This window comes from Bos grunniens, chromosome 11 (assembly GCF_055505025.1).
Source record: "Bos grunniens cultivar Pamir isolate PY7600 chromosome 11, Bosgru_T2T1.0, whole genome shotgun sequence".
In the NCBI taxonomy this organism is placed as follows: Eukaryota; Metazoa; Chordata; class Mammalia; order Artiodactyla; family Bovidae; genus Bos; species Bos grunniens.
Window position 1 is genome coordinate 71,689,523 of NC_141175.1, and position 19,783 is coordinate 71,709,305.

At 38.3% G+C, this 19,783-nt stretch overlaps 1 long non-coding RNA gene across 38 annotated transcripts in view; it reads left to right on the forward strand.

The window, feature by feature from the left end:
- LOC147363323 (uncharacterized) overlaps nucleotides 1-19,783 on the forward strand; it is a 504,516-nt gene that overhangs the window by 61,302 nt on the left and 423,431 nt on the right. For 27 of the 38 annotated variants that reach the window (XR_015136959.1, XR_015136938.1, XR_015136942.1 and 24 more), the window contains exon 3: nucleotides 12,052-12,233. The exons of 10 other annotated variants lie outside the window; for them this stretch is intronic. This is a non-coding gene — a long non-coding RNA (uncharacterized LOC147363323). Of the gene's footprint in view, nucleotides 1-1,465; nucleotides 1,729-12,051; nucleotides 12,234-19,783 lie in introns of those variants that run through there. One more of the 38 variants, XR_015136962.1, reaches the window with a different exon arrangement.

Genomic DNA, 19,783 nt, shown 5'->3' on the forward strand with positions numbered 1-19,783 from the left:
ATACAGCTGTGTTGTACTCCTTTCCCAATTTTGAACCAGGCTGTTGTTCTGTGTCAGGTTCTAACTGTTGCTTCTTGACCTACATACAGGCATCTCAGGAGGCAGATAAGGTGGTCTGGTATTCTCATCTCAATAATTCTCCACAGTTTTGTTGGGATCCACACAGTCAAAAGCTTTCTGGTACTCAGTGAAGCAGACATAGATTTTTTTTTTCTGGAATTCCCTTGCTTTCTCCACCATCCAGTGAATGCTGACAATTTGACCTCTTGTTCCTCTTTGAAACCCAGCTTGTATCATCTGGATGTTATTGGTTCACATACTGCAGAAGTCTAGCTTGAAGGATTTCGAGTGTATCCTTGCCAACATGTGAAATGAATGTGGTTGTACAGTAGTTTGAACATTCTTTGGGATTGCCCTTTTTTTGGTATTGGAATGAAAACTGACCTTTTCCAGTCCTGTGGCCACTGCTGACTTATCACACTTGTTGACATGTTGAGTGCAACACTTAACAGCATCATCTTTGAAGAATTTCAATAGCTCAGCTGTAATTCTGTCACTTCCACCAGCTTTGTTGGTAGTAATGCTTCCTATAGTCCACTGGACTTCACACTCCAGTATGTCCAGCTCTAGGTGAGTGGTCATGCCATCATGGTTATCCAGGTCATTAAGGTCTTTTTATACAGTTCTCCTGTGTTTTCTTGCCACCTCTGCTTAATCGTTTCTGCTTCTGTTAGGTCCTTACCATTTCTGTCCTTTATTGTGTCCATCCTTGCATGAAATGTTCCCTTAATATCTTCAGTTTTCTTGAAGAAATCTCTAGTCTTTCCCATTCTATTGTTTTCTTCTATTTCTTTCCATTGTTCATTTAAGAAGGCTTTCTTATCTCTCCCTGCTCTTCTCTGGAACTTGGCATTCAGTTGGGCATACCTTTTCGTTTCTCTCTTGCTTTTACTTCTCTTCTTTCCTCAGCTATTTGTAAAGCCTCCTCAGAAAACCACTTTGCCTTCCTGAATTTCTTTTCCTTTTGGGATGGTTTTGATGACTGCCTCTTGTACAGCATTACAAATCTCTATCCATAGTTACTCAGGCACTCTGTCTACCAGATCTAATCCCTTGAATCTATTTGTCACCTCCACTGTATAATCATAAGAGATTTGATTTAGGTCATACCTGAATGGCCTACTGGTTTTTCTCTACTTTCTTCAATTTATGCTTGAATTTTGCAATAAGCAACTCATGATCAGAGCCACAGTCAGCTCCAAGTCTTATTTTTACTGACTGTATAGAGCTTCTCCATCTGTGGCTACAAAGAACATAATCAGTCTGATTTTGGATATTGACTGTCTGGTGATGTTCATGTGTACAGTTGTCTCTTGTGTTTTTGGTAGTGAGTGATTGTTATGACCAGTGTGTTCTCTTGACAAAACTCTGTTAACCTTTGACCTGCTTTATTTTTTACTCCAAGGTCAAACTTGCAGCCCTGCCATGGCAAAGGGGCTTGGGTAACTCAACAAAGCTGTGAGCCATGCCCTGCAGGGCTACCCAAGATGGACAAGTCATAGTGAAGAGTTCTGACAAAATGTGGTCCATTGGAGGAGGAAATGGCAACCCACTCCAGTATTCTTATCTGGAGAACCTCCCATGGAAAGTATGAAAAGGCAAAAAGGAATGATGCCAGAAAATGAGCCCCCCCCACCACTGCAGGTTGGGAGGTATCCAATATGTCCCTGGGAAAGAGCAGAGGGTAATTACTAATAGCTCTAAAAAGAATGAAGCAACCGGCTAATGCAGAAACAATGCTTGGTTGTGGATATGTCTGGTGGTTAAAGTAAAGTCCAATACTCTAAACAACAATATTCCATAGAAACCTGGAATGTTAGGTCCATGAATCAAAGTAAATTGGATGTGATCAAGTAGGAGATGGCAGGAGTGAACATCGACATCTTAGGAATCAGTGAGCTAAAAGGGACAGGAATGGGTGAATTTAATTCAGATGACCGTTATATCTACTACTGTGTCAAGAATCCCTTAGAAGAAATGCAATGGCTCTCATACTCAACAAAATGACAGAATGATCTTGGTTTGTTTCCAAGGCAAACCCTTCAACATCACAGTAATCCAAGTTTGTGCCCAACCACTGATGCTGAAGAAGCTGAAGTTGAAAAGTTCTATGAAGACCTAGAACACATTCTAGAATTAATACCAAAAAAGGTGTCCTTTTCATCATAGGGGATTGAAATTGATAGTAATCCAATTCTCAAATGTACCATTCCAAAACTCCTCACATCCCTGCCCACTCTCCAGGAATCTCTGATCTTTTTACTGTCTCTGTAGTTTTGCCTTTCTCAGAGTGTGGTATATTTGGAATCATATAGTAAGCAGATTTTTCATACTGGCTTCTTTCACTTAGTAATATGCATTTAAGTTTTCTCCATGTCTTTTCAGTTTGATGGCTCATTTCTTTTTAGGACCAAATAATATTCCATTGCCACAGTGTATCCATTCACCTATTGCAGGACAACTTTGTTTCCAGTCCTGTCATGGCAGAGGGGCTTGGGTAACTCAATGAAGCTATGAGCCATGCTGACCACGCTATGTCAAATTGCCGAATAAAGCTGATATAAATATCCATGAGTAGGTTTTTATGTGAACATGAGTTTTTAACTCATTTGGATAGATACCAAAGAGTGCATTTGCTGGATTATATGGTGAAAGTATGTTTAGTTTTGTATGAAACCATTGAACTGCCTTCCAAAAGTGGCTGTACCATTTTGCATTCCCACCAGCAATATATGAGAATCCTGTTGCTCCACATCCTCATCAGCATCTAATGTTGTCAGTGTTCCAGCTTTTAGCCCTTGTAATAGGTATGAGTAATATCTTATTTATTGCTTTAATTTGAAATTCCTTGATGACATATGATATTGAATATCTTTTCATGAGTTTATTTGCTCTCTGTATATAGTCTTTAATGAGGTGTCAGTTAAAGTGTTTGACTCATTTTTTAGATAAGGTTGTTTGAATTTTATTATTGTTGGGTTTTAAGAATTCTTTGTTATTTTGAATAACAGTTCTTTATCATATGTCTTTTGAAAATATTTCCCCCCACTCTGTGGCTTGTCCTCTAATTCTCTTGATTTTGACTTTTATAGAACAGAACTTTTTAATTTTGATGAAGTATAGTTCATGAATTATTTCTTTTTTTAAGTTTTAAATTTTATATTGGAGTATAGTTGATTAACCATGTTGTGATAGCTTCAGGTGCACAGCAGAGTGACTTAGCCATTCATAAATACATGTATCCATTCACTCCAGACTCTCCACCCATCCAAACTGCCATACAACATTGAGCAGAGTTCCCTGTGCTACACAGTAGGTCCTTGTTGGTTTTCCATTTAAAATATAACAGTGTGTACATGTCGATCTCAAACTCTCAAGCTATCCCTTTCTCTGTCCTTCCCACCTAGTAATCATTAGTTCATTCTCTGTGAGTCTATTTCTGTTTTGTAAATAAGTTCATTTGTATCATTTCTTTTTAGATTCTGCATGTAAGGGATATCATGTGATATTTCTCTGTCTGACTTACTTCACTCAGTATGACACTCTCTAGGTCCATTCATGTTGCTGCAAATGGCATTATTCATTATTTTTAATGGCTGAGAAATATTCCGTGACGCTTTACCATCTGAGCCACTAGGGAAGCCCATATATGTACCCGCATCTTCCTTATCCATTCTTCTGTCAATGGACATTTTGATTGCTCCCATTTCTTGGCTATTGTAAACAGTGCTTCAGTGAATATTGGGGTGCATATATCCTTTTGGACATGTTTTTTTCCAGAAATATGCACAGAAGTGGGATTGCAGGGTCATATGGTAATTGTTTTTAAGGAACCTCCATACTGTTCTTTGTAATGGCTGTCCCAATTTACATTCCCACCAACATTGTAGGAGGGTTCCCTTCTCTCCACATCCTCTCCAGCATTTATTGTTTGTGGATTTTGGTGACAGCTATTTTTACTAGTGTGAGGTGATACCTAATTGTATATTTGAATTATTTCTTTCATAGATTATGTCTTTAGTGTTGTATGTAAAACGTCATCACCATATTGCAGGTCATCTAGATTTTCTTGTTATCTTCTAGGTCTTTATTGTTTTGTGTTTTACATTAGATCTATGATACATTCTGAGTTAAGTTTTGTGAAAAATCTCTTTTTTAGATTTTTTTTTGTATTTGTTGTCCAATTGTTCCAGCACCTTTTGTTGAAGAGATAGTACTGTCCCATCATATTGCCTTTGTCAAAGATCAGTTGGCTATATCTTTGGGGTTCTCTATTCTGTTCCATTGGTCTGGTTGTCTATTCTTTCATGAATATTACACTGCCATGATTACTGTAGCTTTATAGTCAGTCTTGAAGTTGTGTGTCAGTCTTCCAATTTTGTTCAATAGGCAACGACTTTTGCAATTGGTCAAGTCAAACATCTTGAAGTTGCCTTTGTCTCCTCTACTTTTCTCATATATATACAGTCCGATAGGAGAGTTTAGATAGAAAAGAGACCCAGAATCTGATCACTTCTTGCCATCTACACTATTACTTTCACAGTCCAAGCCATTGTTACTTCTCGGCTATGTTACTGTAGCTGCCTCTGAATTAAATAGTCTCTTCAATCCTACCCTGCCTCCTCATGGTTTATTCTTAATGCATCAGGTAGAATGATTCTGTCAAAACTTCTCTCTCTCCGTAATATCCTCCAGTGGATCTCTAGCTCATGTAGAGTAGAGGTCAGTGGTCTATTGGGTTTTACATGATCTACTTTCCATACTCTACTTGTGGATGTAACTTCCAATGCTTCAGTCTAGACACATTAGCTTCCCTGGTGATTGTCAAAAATGCCAGGCATACTCTCATCACAGGGCCTTTATGGTCCCTCTGTCTGTAATGATGTCCCACTCATGTGTCTGGCTTCCTCATGCCCATCAAGTCTTTGCTCAAACACCATCTTCTCAGTGGGGCCTTCTCTGACCACTGTGTTTAAAATTGCAAACGCCCCCAGATTTCCTTCACTCTAGCAGCACTCTATACACTTTCTGTTTTGTTTGCTCCATAGCACACTTATAATTTAATACTATGGAACTTCTTTCTTTATTATTATTTTAAAGATATATCTCTCCTCTACTCCCTTGGAAAGTAACTTCTATGAGGGAAGGCATTTTGCCTGTTTTGTTCATTACTTTGTTTCTAGTTCCTGAAACATTTTCTGGCACATAGTAGGTGCTTAATAAGTGAATGAGTGAGTGAATGCTCTGTCAATGACAGCTTTATTTGGAGATATTTCTGTGTTTCTCATTCAGGTGTGGAAGCTCATTTGACATTCACAATATACAACTAAGAACCAAGTAGGTCTGCTGGCCTGTTCCATTTTAGACAAAAGAAAGATGTGACACTGGAAGGCTGGTGTGTAAGCAGTGAGCATCAGTATATCTAAATATACACTGACAAAATAAACTTATATGACACACCTATTTAAAATAATTGTGTTTACTCCCTTATCCTGGAGCTTCTTACTGGGTTTGCCACACAGGCAGATACTGATCCTTTCATCCCCTAAGGAGGCTGAGTGACTAGAACTCCCAAGCAGCACTCTCTCAAGGGAGCAATCTTGTTGGGGCTTCTCAGAGTGGGGCCAAGAGCAGAGAGTCTGGAGCATAGTCCCTGAATGTGCTGGGGATGGTAAAGGACCTCAGATACTCTTCTGACCTGGCTTCTGTACTGGGGCAGCCTATTGCTTCAACATCTCCTCCAAACTGCTGCAGAGCGTTCTGCTACCTCTCATACGAAGACATCCATGCAGTACTGGGTCGTCTTGTGCTCTAGGTATACTAGGTATACAAGGGTGCGGTTTAAGGTGATGCCTGCTGGGGGTGGGGAGACTCACTGGGGTTCCTCATGACTGCACTTTTAGACAGAAATCCGAAAACTCCTTCTTGTCCAATATTAGACATTTCTGTCCATTCTCCATAGATCAGTCCTATTAGTGTGTGCAAACTAGCTGCAGGGTTCTGTTTCACTAATATATGTGTTCTGCAAATCAGGGCTTCATCATTATTTTGAAATACTTGATATTAAAAGTTCAGTTGGATTTAAAATCTTTTCATGTTATTATAAGAAATTGTACAGTTACATTTGTCAAGGGAAGAGCTCTTAAATTCTTTAAATATAATTTCAGCTGTTGTAAAATTTTGAATGGTTGCATAAGAAGATTTATATTTAAAAAATCATCTGCTAGTAAGAATAAAGTTGCTCTCTGTGCTGCCCATCAAAAATTTATAGAGACCATCATTAAAATGTCTTGAACAGGAATTGAATAAAACCATTCGAACTATAGCCATGCACATAACTTGTTAATTCAGATTCCCCCCCTACCCCCAATGGTTAAAAGAGCTTCCTTAAAAATGTCGAAAGATTTTAATTGGAAATTCCATAAAAATGCTATGCTTAATACACTCCCTACCTTTTTGCATTTTATTTTTCTTACCCAATAATGAGGAAAAGGTAATGACTTTTTAACCAGGACTTATGTAGAGGTCTTTCAGTCTCCTTCAATTTACTTCAGTGTGTTGAACAAATATTACCATTTTCTTGATGGTCTTTGGCATAAAAAAAATTGGGGAGGGGGTACCACTGAGAGGGTAATAGGCAGGAAGGCCAGGGGTCTCCAAACGGAGGAAATAGGCTGCAAGTGCCCAACAATTTTTCTCTCTCTCTTAAGTGGCAGGAGGAAACAAACTATATTTTTTCCCCTTCTTTATACAAATTTAAAAAGAGGTTTCTCTTAAAATTCTGTGTTGCCATAATGACACCTGGTTCCACCTGAACTTAACTTTTTTCAAGCCTTGAGCTAACCAATGCAATTTTTTAAATGGAAATGTTTGTCTTAAGATATGTTAATGTACTATGCATTTACCCCAACTCTGTCTTCAAGTCAGTTTCACTTAAAGGCTCAGAACCAACTTGACAAAGCAGTATGTTATACTCATACCTTGTCCTCCTAATCTATGTTATTGAAACTATACATTTGTATGGCAATCTGTCTTTTTTCAAGATTCATGTCAATCATTTTATGGCCCGGGATGACTCACCTGGTGCCAAGATTATCTCAAAATGCATCTTCTGGGTGAGGGCCCTGGTGCTATTCTCTGAGTTTTGAGACATTTCCTTTCTTTTTTTTTTTTTCTAGTTAAAACTAAGTTTTTTTTTTCTTTTTTTTAAATTTTATTTTATTTTTAAACTTTACATAATTGCATTAGTTTTGCCAACTATCAAAATGAATCCGCCACAGGTATACATGTGTTCCCCATCCTGAACCCTCCTCCCTCCCCTCTCCCCACACCATCCCTCTGGGTCGTCCCAGTGCACTAGCCCCAAGCATCCAGTATGGTGCATCGAACCTGGTCTGGCATCTCGTTTCATACATGATATTTTACATATTTCAATGCCATTCTCCCAAATCTTCCCACCCTCTCCCTCTCCCATAGAGTCCATAAGACTGTTCTATACATCAGTGTCTCTTTTGCTGTCTCGTACACAGGGTTATTGTTACCATCTTTCTAAATTCCATATATATGCGTTAGTATACTGTATTGGTGTTTTTCCTTCTGGCTTACTTCACTCTGTATAATAGGTTCCAGTTTCATCCATCTCATTAGAACTGATTCAAATATTTTCTTTTTAATGGCTGAGTAATACTCCATTGTGTATATATTAGCAGACTGCTAGTAGCTATATAACATCCAGCTAAAGACTAGCAGGGGGTGGTGGGGGGGGCGGGTGGGGGAGTATTCTTTCTGCCCCCTTCTGATGTCTGTGTTAGAAGCTTTCTCTATCTCTTTTATACTTTAATAAAACTTTATTACACAAATGCTCTAAGTGATCAAGCCTTGTCTCTGGCCCCAGATTGAATTCGTCTCCTCCGGTGGCCAAGAATTCCAGCATCTTTCAAGGTTCAGCAACAACCTTTCACTACCCTATGCTGTCCCTTCTTTTCTTGATCAGGTAGACTTCTGACTTCAACAAGGAGCAATACAACTCAGCCTATGAAAACCACCAGGAGAGTTGGCCCTGTCATTTCTGGGTCAGAGATGCAGCTAGGCAGGACAGACAAAGCCATTTAAACTCAAAACTCTTGGATTATTCATACTGTTAACAGGCCGCTAATGGGAGGCATGCACCCTGCCCCAAAGTCTCAAAATTCACTGGCACAACCCATCCTTTTAAGTCTTCTGATTGACAATGAAACTCTTTCCTTATATGATCCTGGTAGTTGTCCTCTGTATTAGTGTATCCTCCACATTTATTTTTTCACTTGTGATTACAGGGATGTCAGAACTGAACGCTTGCTTCCTTTTTTCATGTCTAATTCCCCTTAAGACTCTATTGTCCAAGACACTTGTTCTTCTGTTAGGTTGAATCATGCTTATCTAATTCTGCAGATAGAAAATATCAAAATTTTGTAAAAGAAACATGCACACTATTCCCAAATGTGCCTTGTCTTATAACTATGCCTTTCATTTTAAAAATAATTTTATGTATTTTTTGGCCGTGCTGGGTCTTCACTGCCGTGTGGTCTTTCTCTAGTTGTGGAGAGAGGGGGCTGCTCTCTAGCTGTGTGTGGGCTTCTCATTGTGGTGCCTTCTCTTGTTGTGGATCACAAGCTCTAGGGTGACCAGGCTTCAGTAGCTGCAGTGCCTGGGGTCAGTAGTTGCAGCTCCCAGGCTCCAGAGCACAGGTTCAATAGTTGTGGCACATGGGTTAGTTGTTCTGAGGCATGTGGGATCTTCTCATATCAGGGTTCGAACCCATGTCTGCTGCATTGGCAGATGGATTGTTTACCACTGTGCTACTGTTGCAGGAAGGCAGACCCCTACCAGGGCCCAAAACTGGGCTCTGGTCTAACACTGGTAAATGAATTGTCTGAGGAGACACATTGCTGACAAAGCAAGAGATTTTATCGGGAAAGGGCACCCAGGTGGAGAGCAGTAGGGTAAGGGAACCCAGGAGAACTGCTCTGCCTCCTGGCTCGCAGTCTCAGGTTTTATGGTGATGGGATTAGATTCCGGGTGGCCTTTGGCCAATCATTCTAATTCGGAGTCTTTCCTGGTGGTGCATGCATCGCTCAGCCAAGATGGATGCTAGCGAGAGGGATTCTGGGAAGTGGACGGACACGCGGTGTCTCCTTTAGACCTTTCCGAACTCTTCCAGTTGGTGGTGGCTTATTAGTTCCATATTCCTTATCAGGATCTCCTGTCATAAAATAACTCAAGCAAATGGTTACTATGGTGCCTGACCAGGGTGGGCGGTTTCAATCAGTGTGCTTCCCCTAACACTACCACGGAAGCCCTGCCTTTTAAAGACTCTTTAATCAAATCCATTTTGTACATTCATTATTTAATCCAATACATTTCTGCTTTCCTTGATCAGTACATTTCCCTTTGGCTATTGCCAATCAGACTATCTTTAGGCCTGGGGAGGGAGAAATCTGGTTCCTGGTAATGTTCAGAAGTCTGGTATATCATTTCTGATTTAAGATTGTGTTATGAACTTGATAATTCCAATCAAAGAGAAGCCAAGGCAGTAGATCTGCAAAAAATTTAGGTAATGTGTAGCTAGTAAATGTTTTCAAATTAAAAAATAATCTCAATTATTCTCCTTTGAGTCTTTTTTTGGTTTGTTTTCTAGCTACTGTATTGCTTTGTATAGATCTCATTCTTTTTGACTAGACTGACATTCCTTTTCATAAAGTAGCCTGTCTCTAATTACACCTAAATGCTTGACAAGATTAGAATACATTCTCTCTTCTCATTACCCATCTAAAAGAGAAACTCACTTTGTGAAGATGTAATTTTATTTTTCCGTTTGAGGAGCAAGTGAAGATTCACTGAAATGTGAGGAGTGGCAGCATCACTTTCTGTTTTGTTATCTGCACAGCATATTGCAGCAAATTATTTTTTGGATAAATTTTATTCACAAAGGAGACCATAGCTCACTTTTCTCATTTTTAGGATATGATATGCCATGGCTGTTCCCCAATGCATTGTTAAAGGAATGCCTGCAAGATCCAATTCTTTTAGTCAGATCTTCACACTAAGAACTGTTCTCTGTGCAGGAGGCCCTTTGCCATGTAGTTTGGATGTCAGAAACCAGCTGATTGGTGACAGAATAGAGCTTGGATGTAGCAATTCTGCTTTCTAGAGGTTTGGCTTTCTTCCAAATACTATACTAGTCTGAGCAGAGCTGATTTATAGGAAGCAATTCAATTGGAGGCATATTGCATCAAATTTGAGTGCTCATCTCACTGTAGTCTATGGACCATGCTATCAGAATCACCAGGCGTGATTAAACATGCGGATTTCCAAATCCATTCCAGACTGTGTGAACGAGTCTCTTTGGAAGTGGGATAGGGAATCTGAACTTGCCGTTTGTATCCTTTCCCACATTTCCAATGGTAACTAACATCTTGCCAGACATTAGTGTATTATGATAACCAGGATATTGATACTGATACAGTCAAGACAGAAAAGTTGAAAATCCTTCAAACTGACCTTTTTATAGCCACACCCACTTTGCTTCCATCTCCAACCTTCCTTTACCTCTTGGATCCACTAATCTGCCTTCCATTCTATAATTTTATCATTTCAAGGATTTTATATAAAAGGAATCATACACTATGTATCCTTTTGAGATTGGCTTTTTAATTCAGGATAATTCTCTGTAGATTCAACCTGCTTATTGCACGCAGCAGTTGCTTCCTTTTTGTTACTGAGAAGTATTCTGTGGTATGGAGATTATCACAGTCTTAATCATTAGTTTTAATGATTAAGTTTTAATCATTGACCCACTTAAGCGCATTTCCAGTTTTTAGCTATTATGAATAAAGCTGCTATAACATTTGTGTAAGTTTTTTTGTGTGTGAATAACAGTCTTTTTTTCTCTGAAATGAATACCTGGTCATGCAACTGCTGCATAGTATGGTAGTTGCAACTTTTGTTTTTTTTTTTTTAAACTTGCCTGTCTTTTCCATAGCAGTGATCCACTTTCTTTGCATCCTCGCCAGCATGAGGTATTGTCAGTATGTTTTATGTTAGCCATTTTGATAGGCGTATAATGGCCTTTCACTGTGGTTTTAACTAGCATTCCGTAATAGCTCCACGTTGAACCTCTTTTTTATGTGTTTGTCATCTGCATATTCTCTTTGGGGAAATATCCATTAATGTCTTTTGCCTAAGACTTAAAAAAAAAAAATGAAATGTTAATAGCAAAATTGTAGGGAAAGTACAGAAACTTCCCTTGTACTCTTCACTCAAGCAGAGCCTCCCCTATTATTAGCATCCCCTTCCCCACCACAAGGGTGTTATATTTGTTACAACTGATGATCCTACATTGATACGTAATCATTACCCAAAGTCCATGCTTTGCATTATGGTTCACTCTTGGTATGAGATATTCTGTAGGTTTGGACAAATGTACAGTGACGTGTATCCATCATTATATCACACAGTATTTTCAACACCCTAAAACCTTCTGTACTTCACCTGTTTATCCTTCTTCTCAGCCCTAACCTCTAGCAACCACTGATTTTTTTTTTTTTTTTTTTTTGCTTTCTATGCTTTAGCCTTTTCCAGAATGTTACATAGTTGGATCATATAGTATGTAGCCTTTTCCGATTGGCTTCTTTTATTTAGTCATGTGTATTGTTTCCTCCATGTCTTTTCAAGACTTAATTTCTTGTTAACACTGAATAGTATTTCATCATCTGGATGCACAACAGTTTGTCTGTCCATTCACCTACAGAAGGGCATCTTGTCTGTTTCCAAAGTTTGGCAGTAAGCATAAAGCTGCTGTAAATATCTGTGTTCAGATTTTTGTGTGGACATAAGTGGCTCATCTGAGTGAATACCAAGGAGTGCAATCGATGAATGGTACCAGTGAGAGTGTGTTTACCCTTCTTCAGGGGATCTTCCTCAGCAATTGATCTGGGGTCTCCTGTGTTGCAGGCGAATTCTTTATCAGCTGAGCTACCAGGGAAGCCCTTAATTTTGTAAGAACCACCAACTTGCCTTCCAAAGTGGCTGTACCATTTTGCAGTCTCACCAGTAACCTATTAGAATTCCTGTTGCTCCACATCCTCACCAGTATTTGGTGTCATCCTTATCCTGGATTTTGACCATTCTAATATGTGAGTAATGCTATATTGTTTTAATCTGCGTTTCTTTGATAACATATGATATAGAACATGTTTTCATATGCTTATTTGCCATCTGTATATCTTCTTTAATGAGCTTTCTTTGAGTATTTTTTTCCTGTTGAGATTTGAAAATTCTATATTTTACACAGTAGTTGTTTTTTTATTTTTTTGATATGTGGTTTGCCCATATTTTCTCCCAGGCTGTACCTTGTCTTTTCATTCTTTTTCCAAGTTCATTCACAGAGTAAATATTTTTATTTTGATGAAGTTGAACTTGTCAGCTTTTCCCTGTATGGATTGTATTCTTGGTGTTAAGTTGAAAGAAATCTGCCTAGCTCTAGGTTCCTAACTTTTTCTCCTATATATTTTTTCTAAATGCCATGTAGTTGGGTTTTTTATACTTGATCCTGTGATCCATCTTGAATTAATGTTTATACAAGGGATGAGACTTAGGTCAAGTTTTATTTTTGTTTTTCCTTTGAATGCCCCCTTTGTTATGAAAAAGCTGTTTTCTACATTGAATTACTTTTGCATCTTTGTCAACAATCAGTTGGATACATTTGAGTGGGTCTGCTTCTGGGTTTTCTGTTTTGTTTCATTGATTTGTGTCTGTCCTACTGGAAATACCACACTGATTTTGTGTAGCTATGTGATGTCTTAAAATCTGTTGGAGAGATTTCTTTCATTTTATTCTCTTTTCAAAATAGTTTTAGTAATTCTAGTTCCTTTGCCTTTCTATTTACATTTTAAAATAACCTTGTCTAGATCTAAAAAATTTTTGTTGAGATTTTTTTTTTAAAGGAATTGCATTAAACCTGTGTATTGGTTTGGAGAAAATAGACATCTTTATTATTTTGAGTTTTCTGATTCATGAACAGGGCTTCCCTGGTGGCTCAGTGGTAAAGAATTTGTCTGCCAATGCAGGAAATGCAAGTTTGATCCCTGGGTCAGGAAGATGCCCTGGAGAAGGAAATGGCAACCCACTCCAGTATTCTTGCCTGGGAAATCCCATGGATGGAGGAGCCTGGTGGGCTACAGTCTGTGGGGTCACAAAGAGTTTGTTATGGATAGGCAACTAAACGACAACAATCCATGAACACATCTCTGTTTATATACTCTTTGAGTTATTTCATCAGCATTTATTAATTTTTAGCATATTTAGTTAGATTTATACCTAGCTTATTATTATGTTTCTGGTGATTGGTAGTATTACGTTTAATTTTGTTGTCCACATGTCCATTCCTAAAATATAGACATCCTCTTGATTTTTGTGTGTTTATCTTACATCCTGTTGTCTTACTGAATTCACTTATTTGTTCTAGGAGGTAGTTTTTTTGTTTCTGGTTTTTGTTTTGTCAATTACTTGGAATTTTCAATATAGACAATCTGCAAACAAGGATAGTTTTATTTCTTCCTTTCTAATCTGTATGCCTTTTATTTCCCTAATATAATAATTAGAAATTCACTATTTCTAGTCATGTGAAGAGGAGCAATGAGACTCGGCATCCTTACCTTGTTCCCAATCTTAGCAGAAAAGCATTTAAATCTTGTGCTGTTATGTGTAACACTTACTGTACGCTTTTTGTAGCTTATCTTCATCAGTTGAGGATGTTACTCTCTATTCTCATTTTTCTGTGGGTCTTTATTATTGTGAGTGAGTCACTCAGTTATTGTGAGATATTATTATTATTATTGTGAGATAGTCACTCAGTCATGACCACCTCTTTGTGACCCTATGGACTGTAGCCTGCCAGGCTCCTCTGTCTATGGAACTCTCCAGGCAAGAGTATTGGAGCGGGTTGCCATTTCCTTCTCCAGGAGGTTATCCTGACCCAAGGGATCAAACATGGGTCTCCAGCATTGCTTGCAGATTCTTTACCATCTTTACCAGGGCAGCCTACTCTTAAGAGACATTTCTTAATGGGTATTAAATTTTATCAAATGATTTTCAGTTCGGTTCAGTTCAGTTGCTCAGTCGTGTCCGACTCTTTGCGACCCCATGAATTGCAGCACACCAGGCCTCCCTGTCCATCACCAACTCCTGGAGTTCACCCAAACCCACTCTTCCTCTTTTCCCCAGTTTAGATATAATTGAATTATATCTCAAATATTTTTTCTTCACTAAATATAGAATTGTGTTTTTTCTTCTTTAGCATGTTTATAAGGTAGATTACATTGATTAGTTTTCAATATTGAATTAGCCTTGCATTCCCCTATACTGCCCACTCCATCTTGGTGTTTAACTCTTTTTATAGTTTATGTTACATTATATTTGCTCATATCATGTTAGCCGGGCTCCTCTGTCCATAGAATTTTCCAGGAAAGAATACTGGAATGGGTTGCAATTTCCTAATCTGGGGGATATACCTGACCCAGGGATCAAACCTGTGTCTCTTGTGCCTCCTGCATTGGCAGGCGGATTCTATACTACCATGCCACCTAGGAAGCTCTTCTAGTCTATGTATTTAGTATAGAAATTTTGCTTTAGTACTGCTTTAATGGAGCACCACAAACTATAATACATTACATTTTCATTTTCATTCATTTTAATGTATGTTTTCAGTTCCCTTAAAACTTCCTTTTTACTAATGGATTATTTATAAATGTGTTCATTAATTTACAGTCATCTTTGTCTTACTGATTTCTAATTTGATTTCATTATGGTCAGGGAGTACATTTTGTATGATTTTAATTGTTTTAAATTTGTTAAAAGTTGTTTTATGGCCAGGCATATGGTACTCCTTGGAAGGAAAGTTATAACCAACCTAGATATCATGTTCAAAAGCAGAGACATTACTTTGCCAACAAAGGTTCGTCTAGTCAAGGCTATGGTTTTTCCTGTGGTCATGTATGGATGTGAGAGTTGACTGTGAAGAAGGCTGAGTGCCAAAGAATTGATGCTTTTGAACTGTGGTGTTGGAGAAGACTCCTGAGAGTCCCTTGGACTGCAAGGAGATCCAACCAGTCCATTCTGAAGGAGATCAGCCCTGGGATTTCTTTGGAAGAAATGATGCTAAAGCTGAAACTCCAGTATTTTGGCCACCTCATGTGAAGAGTTGACTCATTGGAAAAGACTCTGATGCTGGGAGGGATTGGGGGCAAGAGGAGAAGGGGATGACAGAGGATGAGATGGCTGGATGGCATCACTGACTCGATGGACGTGAGTCTGGGTGAATTCCGGGAGTTGGTGATGGACAGGGAGGCCTGGCGTGCTGCGATTCATGGGGTCGCAAAGAGTTGGACATGACTGAGCGACTGATCTGACCTGATCTGATGGTGTCTTGGGCTATATTTACTGGAAAATAATGTATATTCACCTTTTGTTGGGTGAAATGTTCTATAAATATTGATTAGTTACTATTGGTTGGTGGTGTTGAAATCTGATATTTTAATTTTAGTTTTCTGTTTGTTATTTGTTTTTTTTTTGTTTTTCCCTTAATTTTATGCCTCACATGCTGTACTTGAACATTTTTTAGAATTCCATTCTGATTCATGTATAGTTTTTTTTTTTAAATTGAAGTACAGTTGATGTATCAGAGAAGGCAATGGCACTCCACTCCAGTACTCTTGCCTGGAAAATCCCATGGACGGAGGAGCCTGGTAGGCTGCAGTCCATGGGGTCGCGAAGAGTTGGATGCGACTGAGCGACTTCCTTTTCACTTTTCATTTTCATGCATTGGAGAAGGAAATGACAACCCACTCCAGTGTTCTTGCCTGGAGAATCCCAGGGACGGGGGAGCCTGGTGGGCTGCCGTCTATGGAGTCGCACAGAGTCGGACACGACTGAAGTGACTTAGCAGCAGCATAGTTGATGTATCATAATATTTGTTACAGGTATACAATATGATGATTCACAATTTTTAAAGGTTATACTCCATTTATAGTTATTAGATAATATTGGCTATATTCCTTGCATTGTACAATGTATCCTTCTACCTTATTTTATACATAATTGCTTGTACCTCTTAACCCCTACCCCTGTATAGCCCCTCCCTCCTTCCTCCTATACATTGGGAACCAATCATTTCTTTTCTGTTTCAGTGAGTTTGTTTCTTTTTTGTTATATTCACTAGTTTGTTGTCTTTTTTAGATTCCACATGTACATTATATTGTATGCCATTTGTCCTTCTTTATCTGACTTATTTCACTTAGCATAATACCATCCAAGTTCGTTCATTTTATTACAAATAGCAAAATTTCACCCTTTTTATAGTTGAGTAGTATTCCATTGTGTATACATATACAATTATATGTAAATATATACATACCACATCCTCTTATCCATTCATCTGTTGATGGACACTGAAGTTGCTTCCATATCTTGGCAGTTGTAAATAATACTGCTATAAATATTGGGATACATGTATCTTTTTGAATTAGTGTTTTTGTTTCTTTTCAATTTATATTGGAAGTGGAATTGATGAGTCATGATAGTTAATGACTCATAATTAATTTTTAAATTTAATTAGAATTAAATTTAATTTATTTGAATTTTAATTAATTTTTGGAGAAATCTCCATACTATTTTCCATAGCAGCTCCACCACTTTATACTGCCACCAATAGTACACAAGAGTTCATTTTTCCACATGTCCTTGCCAATATTTGTTATTTGTGTTCTTTTTGATAATAGCTATCCAGACGTGATATTGTGATTTTGAGTTACATTTCCCTAATGATTCACAATATTGAGTATTTTTTCATGTGCCTGTTGGCCATCTCTCTGTGTGTCCTCTTTGGAAAAATGTCTATTCAGGTCTTCTGCCCATTTTTTTAATTGTTGTTTTTTTTGTTGTTGTTGAGTTGTATGAGCTATTTATATATCAGAAAGAGACATTAAGGAAGTAAACACATTGACTATTGCATCAAAAAGAACAAAATACCTAGGAGTAAACCTACGTAAGGAGGTAAAAGAGTAATACTCAGAAAACTATAAGACACTGATGAAAGAAGTTGGAGATGACATAAACAGATGGAAAAATATACCATGTTCTTGGATTGAAAGAATTATTATTATTAAAGTGATTTTAGAGCCCATGAAAATAAAGTCTATCACTGTTTCCATCTTTTCCCCGTCTATTTGCCATGAAATGATGGAACCAGATACCATGATCTTAGTTTTTTTAATGTTGAGTTTTAAGCCAACTTTCACTCATCTCTTTCATCTTCATCAAGAGACTGTTTAGTCCTTCTTCACTTTCTACCATTAAAGTGGTATCATCTGTATAACTGAGTTTGCTGATATTTCTTCTGGCAATCTTGATTCCAGCTTGTGATTCATCCAGCCTGGCATTTTGCATGATGTACTCTGCATATAAGTTAAATAGGTAGGGTGACAATATACAGCCTTGATGTACTCCTTTTCCAATTTTGAACCAGTCCTTTGTTCCTTGTCCAGTTCTAACTGTCACTTCTTGACCTGCATACAGGTTTCTCAGGAGGCAGATAAGGTGGTCTGGAATTCCCATCTCTTTCAGAATTTTCCAAATTTTGTTATGATCCACACAGTCAAAGGCTTTGGCATAGTCAATAAAGCAGAAATAGATGTTTTCCTGAAACTCTCTTGCTTTTTCTATGATCCAACAGATGTTCGCAATTTGATCTCTGGTTCCTCTGCCTTTTCTAAATCCAGCTTTTACATCTGGAGGTTCTTGGGTCACATAGTATTGAAGCCTAACTTGAAGGATTTTTGAGCACGACCTTGCTAATATGTGAGATGAATGTGATTGTGCAGTTGTTTGAACATTCTTTGGTACTGCCCTTCTTTGGGATTGGGATGAAAACTGACCTTTTCCAGTCCTGTGGCCACTGCTGAGTTTTCCAGATTTGCTGGCATATTAAGTGCAGCACTTTAACAGGATCATCTTTTAGGATTTGAAATAGCTCAACTGGAATTCCATCACCTCCATTAGCTTTGTTCATAGTAATGCTTCCTAACACCCATTTGACTTCACACCTCTAGGTGAGTGATCATGGTTATCCAGATGATTAACACTTTTTTGTATAGTTCTTTTATTTATTCTTGCCACTTCTTAATTTCTTCTGCTTCTTTTAGGTTCATGCCATTTCTGTCCTTTATTGTGTCCATCTTTGCATGAAATGTTCCCTTGGTATCTCTAATTTTCTTGAAGAGATCTGTAGTCTTTCTCATTCTATTGTTTCCTCTATTTCTTTGCATTGTTCACTTAAGAAGCCTTTCTTATCTCTTCTTTGGAAGGAATGATGCTAAAGCTGAAACTCCAGTACTTTGGCCACCTCATGCAAAGAGTTGACTCATTGGAAAAGACTCTGGTGTTGGGAGGGATTGGGGACAGGAGGAGAAGGGGATGACAGAGAATGAGATGGCTGGATGGCATCGCTGACTCTATGGATGTGAATGTGAGTGAACTCCGGGAGTTGGTGATGGACAGGGAGGCCTGGCGTGCTGCGATTCATGGGATCGCAAAGATTCGGACACGACTGAGTGACTGAACTGAATTGAACTGAACCACATTCTTTGGTACAGTGGGTCTGGGATTCTGTGCAGTTCTGTGCCTATGCTCATAAATTATTTCGTGTTTTGGTTTTAGAGTTTCACATTTCAGTTTAGAGTTTGAGATGATAATTTTCACTGCTGATAGTCACTGTGCTATTTATTCAGGAGGCCATAGACTATGAGGCAAAATAAAACTCCAACTCTGGAGTCAGACTTCTTGGGTTGAAGCTTGCTTCCATCAATTACTAACAGTGTAAACTTTGGCAGTGATTTCACTTCTCTAAGAATATTTATTATTATAACTGGGAATAACAATAATAATGAAATTTGTATATTAGATTTTTAATTAAGATTAAATCAAATTCTAGGTATTAAGATAAGTTTCACAGTTCCTGGCATGCAATAGCTTCTCAATAGATGCTATGATTTTTTATTACATATTTATAGCAAAAATGCAGACTTAGAATTCTAAGCTTAACATTAAGATTAACTGTTAATCTTACCAATGATTAAAGTTGATTAGAGTTACATTTGGGCTTCTCTGGTGGCTCAGTGGTAAAGAATCCACCTGCCAATACAGGATACATGGGTTCAATCCTTGGGTCAGAATGCGAGAAGGGAATGGCAACCCACTCCAGTATTCTTGCCTGGGAAATCCCATGGACAGAGGAGCCTGGTGGGCTACAATCTGTGGGGTCACAAAAGAGTTGGACTTAGCTTAGTAACTAAACAACAGCAACAACAATTTTACATTTTGCAAATAACCAAAACAATCTGTCTGTTAACTGTCCACCACACACTTGAAGGATTGTCATCTATCAACAATGAATCCACTTATCAATTATAAATAGCACATGGAAATTTATAACTTCACTTCCAAAACCAGGCATAGATGTGGTTCACAGACTGCATTGCCAGTGAAGGTAATTTAAATGCAAGTTCTTGGGCTCCTCTCCTGACTACTGAATCAGAAGCTTGGGTGTGTGCGGGTGGGGTCGGAGGTTGGGGGTGAGGTTCACTAAGCTGTGCTTCATAAGCCCTGCAGGGGATTCTGATGCACAGTCAAG